The sequence below is a fragment of the Callospermophilus lateralis genome, chromosome Y, assembly GCF_048772815.1.
Source record: "Callospermophilus lateralis isolate mCalLat2 chromosome Y, mCalLat2.hap1, whole genome shotgun sequence".
Classification (NCBI taxonomy): domain Eukaryota; kingdom Metazoa; phylum Chordata; class Mammalia; order Rodentia; family Sciuridae; genus Callospermophilus; species Callospermophilus lateralis.
The window spans coordinates 7,722,470-7,738,726 of NC_135326.1; the positions used below are offsets into that span (position 1 = coordinate 7,722,470).

The 16,257-nt window shown below is 45.3% G+C and overlaps 1 protein-coding gene across 1 annotated transcript in view; it reads right to left on the reverse strand.

Moving 5' to 3' along the window:
• LOC143639721 (F-box-like/WD repeat-containing protein TBL1X) overlaps positions 1 to 16,257 on the reverse strand; it is a 166,676-nt gene that overhangs the window by 36,801 nt on the left and 113,618 nt on the right. Inside the window, exon 3 of the mRNA XM_077107767.1 lies at positions 2,770 to 2,858. The gene's annotated coding sequence lies outside the window, so the exon portion shown is untranslated. The remainder of the gene's footprint in view (positions 1 to 2,769; positions 2,859 to 16,257) is intronic.

A 16,257-nucleotide genomic window follows, 5' to 3' on the forward strand; every position in this document is an offset into this window, starting at 1 on the left:
CTGGAATATGGGCTCCACATGACCCCCCATCCAGGGGCCCTTCTCTGTGCTTCTTTGTGGAAATGAATGGGTTCTGTGCTGCTTCAGTCACAGACTCCCTGGATGCTTTCTCTCTAATGTCCTCCTTCCTTTTCGTTCTGCCAATATGAGCTGCTCTAAGATCAAACTCTTCATAGGCGTGTGAGTCCAGATGTACCTCCTCAAGTCTTGCATAGGGACCAGCTCTCTTCTATGACCCTGTACATCTTTTCCTCCCATGTGATGAAGCCAGTATGTGGCTCTTTACCCAAAGACGACATGGTTAAATAAACTGTGGTAAAAACATGGGAAATACCACGCAGCCATTAAAATGATTTTAAAAAGCAACATGTCACATGTACTCTGTGCTTGCTAAGTATGAAGCGTTAAGTGCCAAATGCTTTCTAGGACCCGCCACAATTCTGACATAAGTGTGGCTGTTACTCCTATTATTGCCATTTTACAAGTTAGCAAAATAACGGCTTTGAGTGGACCATGCACAGTGCTAAATTTTGCACACACATACACGCTTCAAAATGTGCTTACAGTTATCTCTAGGGGTGGAACTGTGTTGGATTTAATCTGTGTGTGTGCACTCATGCTGTATTTTCTCCTATGAACCTAAATTGTTTTCATTTGTAGTAAATAATTGAAACCTGTCGATATCTTTGGGTGAGACTCGGTGCAACATGAAACCACAGGGTTGGGAAAGCCCCCCACAAGTCTTCTGCTGGGAAAAGAACTCTGCTCTTTGGGGGATAACACCTCCTCCCAAAGAGGCGTTCAGAAAGGGTCTTCTCTAGGCCTGGCTGCCCTTGTGGGTTAATGGACGGCTGGCTGAGACTTCATGCAAACCCCTGTGCACATTCGCAGATGTTTAAGTGACAGAAAAGAGCTTGGAGGCCAGCCCAGAAGCATACCTTCTTCCAAGCGCTCCATCTAGTGAAGGCAAACCGGTTAGAAAGCTCGTTTTCGGAGCCAGGTGACAGACATGGCGAACAGTGTATGTTCCCTTTAACATTCACCTCTCTACAGTTGGATGCAAGTTCTCGTATTCGAGATTCCAAGTGAATGCCTCTCAAGCAGGTCTGCTCAGGAAACACTGAGCTACTGCTACCACACAGGAGAAGTTTGTCCTGTTTTTGCAGAGAGAGATGAACAGACTCCACATGATGTGCACCAGACCCTCGAATTTCAGGAACACACATGGGCTGGTTATGAAACCTCTACAAACACTGATTCCACCTAAATATATACGATTCATCTGGGCCATAGAAAGTCTCTTTCCAGTGTTAGCATCATAAGTGGGGTCATCCACCCGTGTCATCTGGCCTGCAGAGGCTTAGTGGAAGGTGACAAGATCAGCCCCTCCTGTTTCCTGTCTTGGCATACGATCCCTCTTGCGTGAACTTCCACCAGAGTGATGTCATGAGGTCAGAGAGCTAAGGGAGCCCTTGCTAGGGTTGGCCCTGCACTGCCTAGACATTCACCCTCTAAAACTGCGAGCCACAGAAACCCTTTTTCCCTCTAAGCAACCAGTCTTAGATACTTCCTTAGAGTAACACCAACAACCACCCTAAGAACTAATAAAACTGATCCCTGCTCTTAGTCTTTCCTGCATTTTCCCACATCTACATCAGAGCAATTATCTTGTCTTTTCCTGGTTTGAAATCCATCTTGACTGATTTAACGTAAACAGTGACACTCCGAAATGTGGACCTTCCTCATGAGCATACCAAGCACTTTAAAACTGATATCCAAGAAGACACTATCACCACAGCATGCTACAGATGACTGACAGGCGCGCGTTGGAGTGGTGCAGTCAGAAGCCCTCACTTTCTAATGGTATTTGCAGATTATTCCCAGCCCTATGGAAGACCTACAGCTACTATAGTTCCCACTAAATGGAACAACACAGTCCCATTTCTGAGGATGATCACAGAGGGCCATGTACAAGTTGCCCACTATGGGAGAGTAGAAAAAATTCCAAGTCACTCACACATGTCTTACAGTAGGAATCTGATCAATGCATATTTAATTTATTGAATTGACACTTATGTTTCCTAAGCACCACATTAATACCCAATCAAAACAGCACCTCTCCCTGGTACCCACAGGTATCAAGGTAACAACTTCACAGAACTTCTCTGGGTGTCAATTTTGATTGTGTGTGTGGCCTTCAACTCGACACCTGTACACATGTAACCGTTTTCTCTGCTACCCTGGAAATCTTGGCATGTCACCAGATTTATACATAATAACCTACATGATTTTCTAATAAGTTTCAAGGTTAACCAGCAAGTCAATTTGCAGATAGACACAAATCATATTAAGAAACTAATAAAGCATAGAATTAAGGTACAGGAGCCAAGTAAAATCTATACTCAAGTGCCCAATTATAATTAATGCTTCAGCTTAATTATAATTCATAATGTTGACAAGAGAGATTGATTTTCGATGGCATCTCCCTCTCAAGGCAAGACTCAGGAAAGTTTGTGATAGCCAGTCCAGGATCCAAAATTCTTGCAAGGCAGCACAAGGCTAATTCCTCATGCAGAATTGACCACATAGCTTATAAGCCTTTGGTGATGTTCTTACTACCTTCAATTTCTGTAAAGAAGAATATCTACAAGTTCTTTTTTTGGGGGGGGTGGGGGAGATCACTTTAAAACAAGGGTTCAGCTTTGGTGAAATGTTTCTCAAATGGATCTGGGGCAGCAGGACTAGCACCCAGGGCCATGGGCTGCTTACCGTTACGGTGACGTCATGTGGAGACCTTTGGACCAGTGGGCTGCCCGGCATCCGATCATAGACTCCGCAGACCGTCTGCAGGCACGAGCCTGGGGAGAAACAAGATTGGAAAAGCAGACTTAGAGATCTCTGGGGGTGTGCTGGCTTGTCACCCCACCCCCAGGCCTTCAGGTTTGTGCTTCATGGTATCTAAAGGTCGCCGTCTTAATCCCGAGCTCAGATGACAGGGTGCTGGATGCAAAGCAAAAAGCAAAACAACCCAAAAGAGAAATTAAAATTAAAACAACCCAGAAGAGGCATGTAAAAATGATGGCAGAAAAGAGCCTCAAATTAGATAAAACCACTTTTAACCAGCAGTAGCAATATCTGAGCTATTTTTTGGCAAATGACTGTCCACCAAACCATCTTTGTTTTCAGACAATACCTTAGTACAAATGATAAACTATGCACAACTCTTATTTTTCAGTTGCTACAAACAAATGGGCCATTTCCCCTTTGTCCGTAAGAAATTTCTTGTCCTGGGTTGTGAATGAACCTCGTCCCTTAGAGACTTGAAATTATCCAGAATCATCTAAAAACCAAGTAACCAAGACAATTAAATGACCGTCATTTTCTTTAAATTCTTACTCAACAGTTTTCAGTCAGAATCAAAAGGTACCAGGTTTATTAACACGATTCCAATCCACACGAGGCTGCACACTCAAGCTGTTTCTTATTAGTGAATTTATAAGGAACCCCGTAAATTGTTTTCAGGAAGTTCAAGCAAATTATTCCCACTGAGTTGTGTTTATAGTAATACTGTTTCAAGGAAGGAAATTAAAGAGATTCTGCAGGCAGGTTCATGAGCCTCCAGGTTTCATTACAATGCATTAAAAAAAAAGAAAAAAGAAAAAAGAGATCCTAAGAATATAGAAAATGAAAGTAATACCAGGCAAGAAAAGTAATGAGATTTATACAGAATACATCCACAACTCTAGAAATTAAAGGGCTTAGGAATGAAGCAGCAACAAAGGAATATTGATTTTGCTTCTAAAGTTTTTTTTAAAAACCCACTGATTTATGGAAAGAAAAATCTTTAGTGGAGATAAACACGGCAATACTTGTTAGAGTAAGCGGAAGCAGAAAGCAAATTACTGTTTGCAGGATTGGGCTGTAAATTATGAGGGGTGGGGAGTGGGCAGGGAGTAAACCTTATGATGAAATTACTAAATGTCATCAAGTATCAAAATACAAGCAGATTTCACCACAATAAGCTCCAAATTGCCTGTAAATTAAAACATTACAATCCATAATAATTCAATAAGTAATTAATATACAGACAGCTCTTATTACAAGCTGTTCAGGGAAAAAAAAAGCTTTAGAAATGAAATTCCTATTTTTTTTTTCTTTGGTCTACAACAGATGGTAACTCACAAATTAGAGTCTTGAAGTTGAAGATTATCTTTTATATATGTTGCAAAACTCTGTAAGTGTAATTAACTTATCTCCTACGTGTGATCAACACAGAAAAAAATTGGGCATGGCGACTCTGGTTCATAACATTCTGTGGTTTCGCAACACATCAGAACTAATCAGCTCATTGATAGAAACGATACATGAAAACGAGAAATCCGGCCCCCTGATATCTGGTCATGACCAACTTCCATTTTCAGTAGAATCATTATTAGTAAACCGTGCCAGCAAGAGATGTTGATGTAAGAAAGATTTTGTGTAAAACACAAATGTTAATAACTGCAACATGTTCTTTTTCCTAAACGGCAAGACTTAACAGATACAAAAAGAAGTCTCCTGTCCTGTTGCCCTGGGCTCCTGGTGTGGCCGACATACACCCTGGGCTCTCTGGGCAAGCAACTCAGAAAGCACCTGCCTTCCCACGAAAAGTAGGTCAAAGCAGAGCTTGGGCTGATACAGTCCTGGAAACAATTAAGGCTGTAATCAAATATGACAAAATAATTGACGGACTCCTGTTCCACCAGCCCTCCTTCCCTGGTGCATTCACCTTGACCTTTAAGTCACGCACGCACGTCTTACAGCTTGCTGTGAGGCTGGTGTGCAGCTCCAGGACCAACTTCTGCAGACAGTGGACCAGCAGATTTGAGAAGTGACACGTACACCGTGGGTTTTGCCTTTGCAACGCTGGTCATTGCTGGGGAGAGGTACTGGCCCGATGAATTGTTCTGTTTGCATATGAGAATGTGTAACCACAAATCCCACCATTTCATGTGAGTATAATGCAGCAGTAACAGAATATGTAAAGAAAAATATATACCACTGGCTGTGAGATTTCTACAGCATAGGCTGGTCATGGGGTGCATACACAAGGAATGCTAGGTGAATGAATGATGTACCACATCAGGGATTGAACGCAGGGGTACTTAAGCCACCTCAGAAAGCCCATCCCCAGCCCTATTTTGTATTTTATTTAGAGACAGGGTCTCACTGAGTTACTTAGCACCTTGCTGTGGCTGAGGCTGGCTGTGAACTTGCAATCCTCCTGTCTCAGCCTCCTGAGCCACTGAGGTCACAGGTATGCACCACCATGCCCAGCGAAAACTAGCCACTTCAAAGTGCACAGTTCAGTGGCATTTATGGGTATAGTTACGTGACTAGAACCCGTACCCATTTCCAAAACATTGTCACCACTCCAGAAGGTAATCCTCCACCTGGGTAAGGATGCTGTTCCCACTCCCTTCTCGGAGTTACAGCAACAAGCAGATCGACTTCCTGGACTTGCCCAAGCAGGATGCGTCCTGTCAGTACAAACCACACCGCGTGGCCGGTGACCTTCTGTGTCTGCCTTATTCACGGAGCATGTTCACTTCCCTCAGGTGTAGCACACATCATTCCTTTTTATGGCTGAATACTATTCCGCTACGTCAATGGATTGCATATGGTCTAGTAGGTGATGAGCATCTGGCCCCTAGGAACAGTGCTGCTATGAATGTGCACGCACGAGCGTATGTTTGGGCATCTACTTCGCATTCCCCGGGAGTACCTACCAAACAGTGCCCCTGTCCTACTCTGCTCTCTGGAGATCAGTTTACTCCTTCCTAAAGACCCAAGAGGAAAGCAGGAGAGGTGGAGAGAAGCTGAGCTGCCCTGGCCTAGGGGGAGAGAAGGGGACGTGGCTACAGAAGCCAAGCAGCCAGCAAAGGCAGCAGCCCCACAAGGAGGAGCTGGGGACCTGCCAGCCTAAGAGCCACTTGCCCTGTGGCCAAGAATACCGGGCTATTTTTCTGTTGGGGGCAAACAAAATGACCTTCCCATTCAGACGCATGTGCTACTGGGTGCATAAGCACTTCCAAATAAAAGCACAGGATTATCAGCTGTCTGCTTCCCTCCCAGCCCCAGGACACCAGGCACCGGGAGATACTCCTCCATACCATGACCACAGGTGGAGCTGCTCCTACAGGGGATACACAGCACCCACTCCCAACCAAGATTAATCCAGGCCAAAAAAGTCAAGTACCGAGGCTGAGGAGCTCCCTTATAAGAAAATGAATCACAGAAGCACCGAGTTCATCTCTTTGTGGCTGCTGCCTGGATAATTTTATTTTGCAGGGGGTTTAAAAATACTAGAAGGTAGCCAGGCGCAATGGTGCATGCCTGTAATCCCAACAGTTCAGGAAACTGAGGCAGGAGGATCCCAAGTTGGAGGTCAGCCTCAGCAACTTAGTGAGGCCCTAAGCAAGTTAGCGAGACCCCGTCTCAAAATAAAAAGGGCTGGGAATGTGGTTCAGTGGTCAAGCACCCCTGGGTTCAATCCATGGTCTCCCCCCCTCACAAAAAAAGATAAACATAATACAGGGTTTAAGATTCAGAAAGGATTGTCTAAGGGTTATTTCCATAGGTTGTCAGAATGCTTCTTTCTGTGTGGTCCAAATTTATAAAATAGCTGATGGATCGCGACAGGATGTGTTCTCATTGATCGTAAACCAAAATCTAACAATGTAATTACGGATTCTCTTTCTAGATAAAATAGAAAGAAATCTGTACAAGAAAATTCCTTTAGTTGGCCATGGAGAGGCCAGTGAGGAACAGGTCTGGGGCCTCCTGCCAACAGCCCGTGGCCACTTGCCAGCCACGGAACAGAGCCACCAGGGACGAGGACCCTGCAACCTCAGGAGAGGACCCAGCCTGGTCACACGGACACTGCTGACCTTCTAACACACTGTCAAAACCAGGTGGAGAATACACCTGGGGCAGCGGGTCATCTCAGCAAGTGCCTCGTAAATCGGGGATAATGGTTTGCAAGGCTGTTGCCTGGAAAATCCACAGCCAATGAACTCGGAAGCCCATCAACTGGAGATTTTAAAGTAGTAGAGAGTGTATGCCAAAGTATGTTCTTTGGAATGATTTTTTTTTTGGATGGGGTCAGCATTGGGGATTGAACCCAGGGCCTTGTACATGCTAGCAAGCACCATACCCCTGAGTTACATCCCCGACCTTTAATTTTTTAAATTTTGAGGTAGGGTCTTGCAATGTTGTCTAGATGACGTCAAACTTGTGACCCACCTGCCTCAGCCTCCTAAGTAGATATGATTACAGGCCTGCGTCAATGCATTGGCCATAGAATGAGGTTTTCCAGGTTAACTTACTAGGCATTTGTTATGAAAAATGGTCCCCCAATCCAAAAGGACCGGCATCGAGGGGTTAAACAGAGATGGAAAGAGAAACAGCCAGCACATGTTGCACGTGTTTGCCTAGCTTGCTCTGAAGTGCTTTGAACTCGCTTAATCCTCATCATTTAAAATGCACCAAGTGCTCAGAATGCTGTCTGCTCAGATGACCTGTATTCTGTCTTGCAGAAGCAACGGTTCCCATCCTCACGGGGCTTTTGTCAGCTCAGGGACTTCCACAGTGCCCAGGAGCTGCTCGGGCACCTGACAACACGTTGTCCCTCTGTGCCTTGATGTGCTCACAGCTCGGGGCTGCAGGCAGCACATACTCTGTGACGTGCCTTCTTCCCCTAGCAATGCCTCTCCTGGGCTCCCTGTGCACCTGAGCACCGCCCAGACCATTCTCCACCTGAGCAACTGCCCAGACCATTCTCCAAGGTCCACTCTACGTCCAGTGCCTCCACAGAACACTTTGCATGTGTTGAAACGTTAAAGGTGGTTTTCTGATGGATGATGAATAGACTCTGCCACTAAACACCAAGATCAATGGGGCTCCCACTGCTAGAGGCTCACATTTTCCAAGGGAAATACACAAGCAATGTGACTTAGAAAACAGCCTCTGGAAGCCCGAAATGCAGAATGACGGTGGTCGACCATAATGGATAAGTGTGCCAGGTGATAACGACTTACAAAAGTAAATGCTACTTTTAATATAATAATAGTGTCAAGAAGTGGGGCAGTTCTACACCAGCCCCCGCCCACTCCCACTGGGAATTAAAATCAGGACATCGTTTCTGAGTCACGTTTAGAAAACCCTTTGTGTAGATGGACCATTTTCTGCCCCTGTGGTCAATGTATGCCTATCTCTATCCAGAAAGGGGGACACGCCTTCTCCTTCAAAGTCACAAAGGGTTATGTTTTCTTCACTTAGTGACACTACAGTTTATAATAATCTATTTGGATAAAGTTTACATGTTCTTCCTACATTTACATATGTAGTTTACATATTCTTTATATACACATTTCCAAATGCTAAAATCATTCACATATTAACTTTTCTCAAAAGAACAGAATACTAGAAACATTTATCTTGGAGTGACCCCAAGTGGTGTATTCTTTGTACGTTTTTAGGTGTCCCCCCCCCAAGGGACAAAGGCACACAATGGGTTAGTGTTCTTTAAAATAAGTCTAGGAAACCACAGACTAAACCTAAGACACATCTGAAAAAATTTTCCTTTTCAAAAATCTGTGTGGTCCAATGGTACCACGCCTATAATCCCCACAGCTCAGGAGGCTGAGGCAGGAGGATTAGAGTTCAGAGCAAGTCTCGGCAACTTAGAGAGGCCCCGTCTCTAAATAAAATATAAGAAAAGTGCTGGGGATGTGGCTTGGTGGTTCACTCCCCAACGTCTGCATGGGTAAATGATAAAAATTGCCGTCCCATGTCTACAGAAAGAGGCTGCGACTCAGCCCCACCCTGAATCTTTCCACTCTACAGCTGTCATCACAACCATGTCTCTGGCTAACCCCCCCTGGCAGCCTTGATCTTGGAGTCCGTTTCTTAAGGAAGTTTCTGAACACCAGGCCCCAGCAGGCTGCACACGGTGCCACATTCTATCAACTACCTCTATCCTGAATGCCGCTCACATTTTTCTCAATCAAAGAAAATGACGGAGTGTTGTGTCTTTCATGAGAAAATCCCCCAGCCAGGCATTTTTATAACCACTCGCTACTTCCCACTGCCGGCATCTGACGTGCAGAGAAACACACACCAACTCCCCAGCAGGCTTAATGAAGACGAAATGCCAGAGGTGATCTCCACTATAATGTCCGTTAGGCTACCGTGTCAATCAGCTTTCTGACACTGTGACAAAATACCCGAGAGCCATCAACTTAGAAGAAAGGTTTACTCTGGCTCATGAATTCAGAGGGTTCAAGTCCATGACCACTTGACCCCATTGCCTTTGCCCTGGTGCTAAGGCAGCACATCATGGTGTGTGTCCCTGGGGAGCAAAGCTGTTTGCCCCACAGTAGCCAGGGAGCAAAGAGAGAAGAAGGGGTTGGGTCCCGATGTCCCCCCCAAGCGCACACCCCAATGTCCTAACTTCCTCCCATCAGAGTCCAGCTCTGAGAGGTTCCACCCCCTCCCACAGTGCCACAGGGTGCAGACCAAGTCTTTGACACCCTGGCCGTGGGAACATATTTCAGACCCAAACCGTGGCACTGCTGTGTTCTATCCTCCCCCTTCATGAAATGAGTTTAGTAGGTGGGGACACACCCAGGCACGGCAAGTGAGATGGCACTGCTGCAGAGCTAGGGCCGGCGGGAGCACGCTTCCTGTTCCAAGGGCCACGTGGTGAGCAACTTGGACGGCAAGACCACTCACTCCACCTGAGCCACTGACCACAGGCAGATGATGGGTGGCCGTGTGTCCCAACCCACAGGCTGCAGGCTGGGTGGACACACCTCGGCCTTGCAGTGGCTTCACATCAGACTCACAGCTGTGCGCTCCTGGCCCAGGGACACACTGAGAAGTCAGGACAGGTCACCTGCCACTGCCAGTGACCCTGGACAGGAACACACCACGTACTGAACCTTCCTCCAGGGTGAAGCAGGTCTGTGACCATCCTCAGTGACAGGGCGGCAGGAGTGTGGGATGGACCTCCACCAAGGTTCCTGGTCCCAGAACAAAGCTATCCTTGCAAATGGCGCTCGATCACATTTATCTGTGGCTTTCTTAAGTGGAAAGATGTTCATTGGTTCTCAACTGAACTTTGCAAAAAGAGTATACACACGTCCACTTCCTATGAAAACTAAATATCATAGGAACACATGTTAAATGTGCTTCCCGCTTTAAGCTTAGTCTGACTTGCTTCAAGACTTCTCTAGTTTCTCAGGCCCCAAATATTGCTTAAGTGAAACACCACACCCAGTTAAGTTATGTGGGTACCTGTAGGTGTGGTACAAAGCCCTGGCGGTGATACTCCTGAAAACAAATTAAACACTTGAGCAACGTAAGACCCTAAAAATGTCATTTTGAAGGTGTCATTTAAATGAAATAAATTCACAGAGGGACAGATGCTATTTTATGTTAACTTTCTACAAGTCACACTTGACTCAAGTGTCAAGGACATCTCTTTGTAAAACAAGTCATCCTATAGTCCCAAATGTGGAATTTGCAGATATATACATATATATCTCAGATTAAATAGAGGTACATGTCTTTCAGTTAGCTATAAACCTTGTCCCCCAAAGTGAACGAACAGCAGGATATGATGGGGTACACCTATAATCCCAAAGACTCCAAGACCAAAGCAGGAGGATCCAAGTTTAAGGGTAGCCTGAGTAACTTAGTGAGACCCTGTGTCAAAAAAAAAATGGCTGGGGACATAGCTCAGTGACAGAGCGGCACTGGGTCCGATTTCCAGAGCTGGTGGGGGCGGGGGAAAGTATAGGAATAAAATAACTGAATTTTGAGAAGTATGCCTCCCTTTGGTTCTTTGATAAAAGAGATGTACCTCCTGATCACGGAGAATAATTAGTCCCTTAAAAGTCATGACAGGAAGCCAAGTTTTGAAGTTATGGACAGAAAATGCAACGTAGCAGAAATGAGCAAGCCCTCAGACGTGGGTGGGGTCTTACTGTGATGGAGGGAATCCCTGCCCCCACAGGGGGCCGGGACCTTAGTGAATTGGTCAATTAGGTGAACAGTTGGCTGTGGCCCAGTCTTGGAAAAGCCAAGGCAGATGGGTAGGCCATTTGGCAGATGAACATTCACAGGTCCGACTCAAGTTAGCCAATTCTCGAGGCCATCACAGAAGCACCGTGGGTCCTGCTACCTTGGATACTACCACCCCATCGTGATGCTGTTGATCACAGTCGCCACAGACAACCTATGATGGGCACAGCTAAGGTCCAGTGAGGACCCGAAGATGTCCAGTCCAATGATGACCAGAGGAATCTGAATTCCATAAATGTTAATGAATCAGGATCCATTATCCTTCTATGTTTTCCAACTATTTAAAAATGTAAAAAAAAACAGCCATGGTGCATATTTGTAATCCCTGTGGTTCAGTAGGCTGAGGCGGGAGGATCACAAGTTCAAATCCAGCCGTAGCAAGTTGGTGAGATCCTGTCTCAAAAAATAAATACGGCTGCTGATGTGGCTCAGTGGTTAAGTAACCATGGGTTCAAAACCTGGTACACCACCCGCTCCTAAAAAAAAAAAAAAAGGTGGGGGGGACACTCTATTAACTGCACAAAGGAAGGTACAGACTGAATTTGACCTGCAGGCCATAATTTGCTAACTCCATGAGACAACACATGTCACGTTGGATCCCTCTGCTACCATTCCTCATGAAGACTTCAAAAATAATCCCACAGGAACACAGGATGATGGGTCCTCAAAAAATTCCACCCACAATTCCCACATGAACTAGCCATTCCCTCTGCAGGGGCATGCCAAGAAGAGTCAAAAGGCCAGGATTACCACATATCTACACCTCCTGGTGCACACCAGCATTATGCATGGTCAGCAAATGGAAAAGCCCATGTTTATCAACAGAGGCACGGATAAACACAACATCATAAACAGTAACCTACTCTTCTTCCTTTAAAAGGAATGAAATTCTGATACGTGAAACATGAGTGAACCCTGACGACGCTGAGTGTAATATGCAAGATGCACAAGGGAAAATGTTGTACGATTCCACTTAAGTGTGGACTCAGGGTAGTCAGAGAGACAGGCCCTGCGCACAGGGAGAAAGACGGCTATCGTGTACTGGGTACAGAGTTCCAATGCAGGCGATGAAGGAGTCCTGGAGATAGACGAAGAACGTACTTGACACCACTGAACTCTGTTTAAAAGCGGTAAATTCTGTGTTATGTACTTTTTACCACATTTTTTAAAACCTGTAATGCAGCATTGGCGCACAATGTCATTCTTCCAGAGAGCCTTCTGTTTTATAGAAAAATATTAAAAAACTATAATGATTGTGCACAGTAAAAACAGCATCATTGCCCAGTTTGTTTTGAAACTAACTCGTCCAAGGTATACGAGTTTCTGCTTTCTCTTCACAAGCCAGATACAAACCCTTAGCGGAAACAAAAAAAAAAAAAAAAAAATGCACTCAGTTATTTTCAAATTCACAGGCGACGTCTGACATGGTTCCCAGTAGAGGAGAGGCATGTCCTAGAAATAGCCTTGGAATCTTGAAGGTTTCCAAAAGACCCGAATGTTTATCAAACTGAGAAATTCTCGGGCTAGCTTCGTCCTTGGAGAATTCAGCTATGCAGTAGCAGAATGGAATACTTTTGTCAATTAAATTCATACTCATCCATTTTATTGGGAAATAAGGATGGATGTTCTTGGTAAATCAAGGTTAATCAGTCATTCAAAAAACCAACCCATTATGCTGTTATAGAATGCTCAGGACTGTACTTGTAGCTGTGTGTCTTGGGGAGGGGGCGCTCCTAGAAGTCTAAGAAAAACAGCAAGATATTTGGATCTAATTTAGTCCAAATCATTTCTCTACACCTCAGATAACAGCTGCAAAATCAGGGGGAAGAGGTGGGAGAATTCAAGTCAAATTCTTAGTCTGAGCTGTCTGCCCTGGTTAAAAATAAAAAGGAGTTAATAACAATGCAGCATTAACATCATTTACATGAAAATAAAGTGTCAGGGTAAGTGTAAGTCATCTTCAAGGAATGTCGTGAGGGTGGGCAAGATGACCCCGAGGATGGGCCCAGGCAGGCCCAAGTTTAGAGAGCATGCAGTTCCTGTGTAGGTTTCCTTATCTAGGAACGGAAACACAAACACAGCGAAGTACAACATTGTTCGACTTTCTGTAACTGACAAAATACACGAGGTCAGAGAAAAAAGCATATTTTGGCTCCTAGTTCCAGAGATTCTAAACAGTGTTTATCTGCATCTCTTCCAGAGTCCTGATAAAGCCCAAGGTTAAGGAGCGATCACTTGAAAGTGCCCAAGGAATGCATTAAAATCACTACAATACACCAGACACCCCCATCCTCTGAACCCCTTTGCCAAATGCAAGCATCTGAACTCTGCACTTACAACCTACGTGTAGGTAAATCAAGAATAATTTCACGACAACCAGCTTCTTCAACTAGAGAGAGATAAAAAATGAAATTTTGGAAATCACACTGCACTCCATTGTCTATTAACTAGCTTACAGTAATTCATTTAAGTGTGTCCCTAAATAATTCATTTCGGTATGAGACATATCTGATCTTCTGATCTAGCTCCCTGCCCGACCTCCTCCACCTTCAAGGACCAGTTTAAAATGTATCTCCTCCAGATCCTTCTAGTGTCTCCCTGGGTATCAGGAATGTGACGCTGTAGGAGGTCCGACCTACTTTACTGTGCTTTGGTGCCATCTGGGGGTGGGTGGGTAGGTGCTGCTGACATCTATGTGCAGGGCCAGACATCTCATGGTGCAGACAGCCCCCGCCTCCAAAGATCATCCAAGGTCCAAGTGACATTGAGAAAACACATTCCACTCCACGATGACCAAGGGGACCTCTGTTCTTGAAGTCAGTTTCACAGTCTGTGCATGTTGAACGTTTTTCTTGCTCCCGTGTTGTCCAGATGCCCACGTGGTCCTGGTAGGAGCAGAGTTTTTCTATTTTTCCAACATTCTAAGAGTGTTATTTACGCTCTCGGTTATTTATGGCCATGTGGGAAGTGTGACCTCACAGGCTGGCTATGGAGAATCTTCATGTTTTCATCTTCTGACGCTTCTGTCCCACTAAAAATAACATTTGTGTCTGCACAGAGGGTCCTCACAGACGGATTTCCACGGAGAAACAAAGATACCCTGCCAAATTTTAATAGGATGAATGGCGGCAGTTCTACCACTGAGTTATGCAATTAACAGGTGAGAACACTGCTGTCAGCCTATGATACCTACGGAAAAAAAAAATACACACGGGGAGCATCCTCTTCATAGCGAGACTACCTGCATCTCAGACCGTCACGAACCTACTCAGGGTTGAACGTGGGCCTGCAGAGCCCTGGTCCCTGTCAACTAGAAGAGCAATGCCATGGAGACTTGGAGGTGAAGGTGAGAAAATAAAGACCCAGATGATCAGATACGCACAAAGGGGCTCAGGATTTATAAGGCATCAATGTGAACTGGAACCTCACACCCCTCACCCAGCACTGGGGATTGAACCCAGGGCCTCACACCTGCTAGGCCTAGAACTGAGCCCCGTCTCCAGCCCAAGGCTGGACCACTACCTTCATCACATTTTACCACATGAAATAGTACCTACTGAAACTCAATGACTCGCCAACCACGCCAAGAGCTAATTGCTCAAACTGAAGACATGGTACCTGGGGCTGGCCATCCACCTCCCTCCCCATGCCACTCCTATCAGATTTTAACAGCTCAGTAGTTAAAACGTCCTCACAGAGACGAATCACATTCTAGTTCTTAATAGGTGCCAATATTATGTAAGGAATCACAGGGCTAGAAGATGAGGGCCTTTCCTATGCAAAAAACTAGCAACATAAACAACACAAATGCCAAAAGAAATGCCCAGGGTCCCCCTAGAGAGGGCAGGGTCTGCCAGCCTATCATCACCCATTTCTCCCTTTAGGAGTAGGACATTTGAATTTTACATGGGTATGTGATGTGACCACACACACCCTTCCCACAAGAAGGTATCCATGTAACCCAGTTCTAGCCAATGAGCTAGAACTGGGTTACATGGAGGTCAGAAACGCACCTTTGCAACAGTTCCCTTAAAGGCCATGAAGTTCCTCCCTATTCTTGAAGGACAGTGGATGTGAAGTCAGGAGCTGCAGCAGCCATCTCGGACCCAGGAAAAGACACCGTTGGGGACCCCATTATGAGGAAACCAGAGGTCCCTTCTCCCCACCTCCAAGCTACAAAAGTTACACTTTAGGCCATTAGTTACCTATCAAATTATTCATCTTTGACTTTCCATTTACCTTCTAAGGGAGGTTAAAAGCCACTAGCTAACGTCATATAACTCAGATCCATCAATGGGAAAAGGAAAGAAAGCATTAAATCTACGTTCAGAAACCGAACTCTTCCCTGGTGCTCAGCAAGTCCACTGTGTAGATGAACAGATATCACCCGCTGTACCTTTTTTTTTTGGGGGGGATTTACTTTTCTGGGTTTGGAACCACATTTCAAGTGTTCTAGAGCCCTGGAGAGTGTTTTAATACCACAAACCAAAGCTTGAACCAAGTCCCTTCCTCCTCCAAGGAGGCTGCGGCATTTTGGCCAACATCAAAGGAAGCAGCCCTGGGCTAAGATCCTGCCTCAAACTCTTGCAACTCTAGCCATCCAGTCATTCACTACGTTGGAGCACCTTTACCGAGGGCCATGAGAACAGCTGTCTATCTCACGGGATGCTTGCACATCAGTACCCTGAGCCCTCTTGGCCAACAAGACACACCCAAAAGGGAGACCCTGTCAGAGTCCAGAACACAGCCTTGACTCACTTGGATGTGCTAGGTATCTCTTTAGATCTTTTTTAAATACGATTGAACTCAGGGGTGCTTAACCACTGAGCCACATTCCAGCCCACCCCCCCCCGCCCCCCCTTTTTTTTTTGAGACAGGGTCTTGCTCAGTTGCCCAGGGCCTTGCTTAGTTGCTGAGACTCGCCTTGAACCTATGAACCTCCTGCCTCTGCCTCCCTAAGACCTTGGGATTACAGGTGGGATGATTTTTTTTTTTTTTTTTAAAAAGGCAAGAATGAAACCTGGGTCTGGGCTGGAATTTTAACATAATCCAAAATGTAACCGAGTTCTACTTCCTTCATTCCTCACATGAGAACTATTGTTCGGATCCTCATTGTTCAGAAGAAAAACA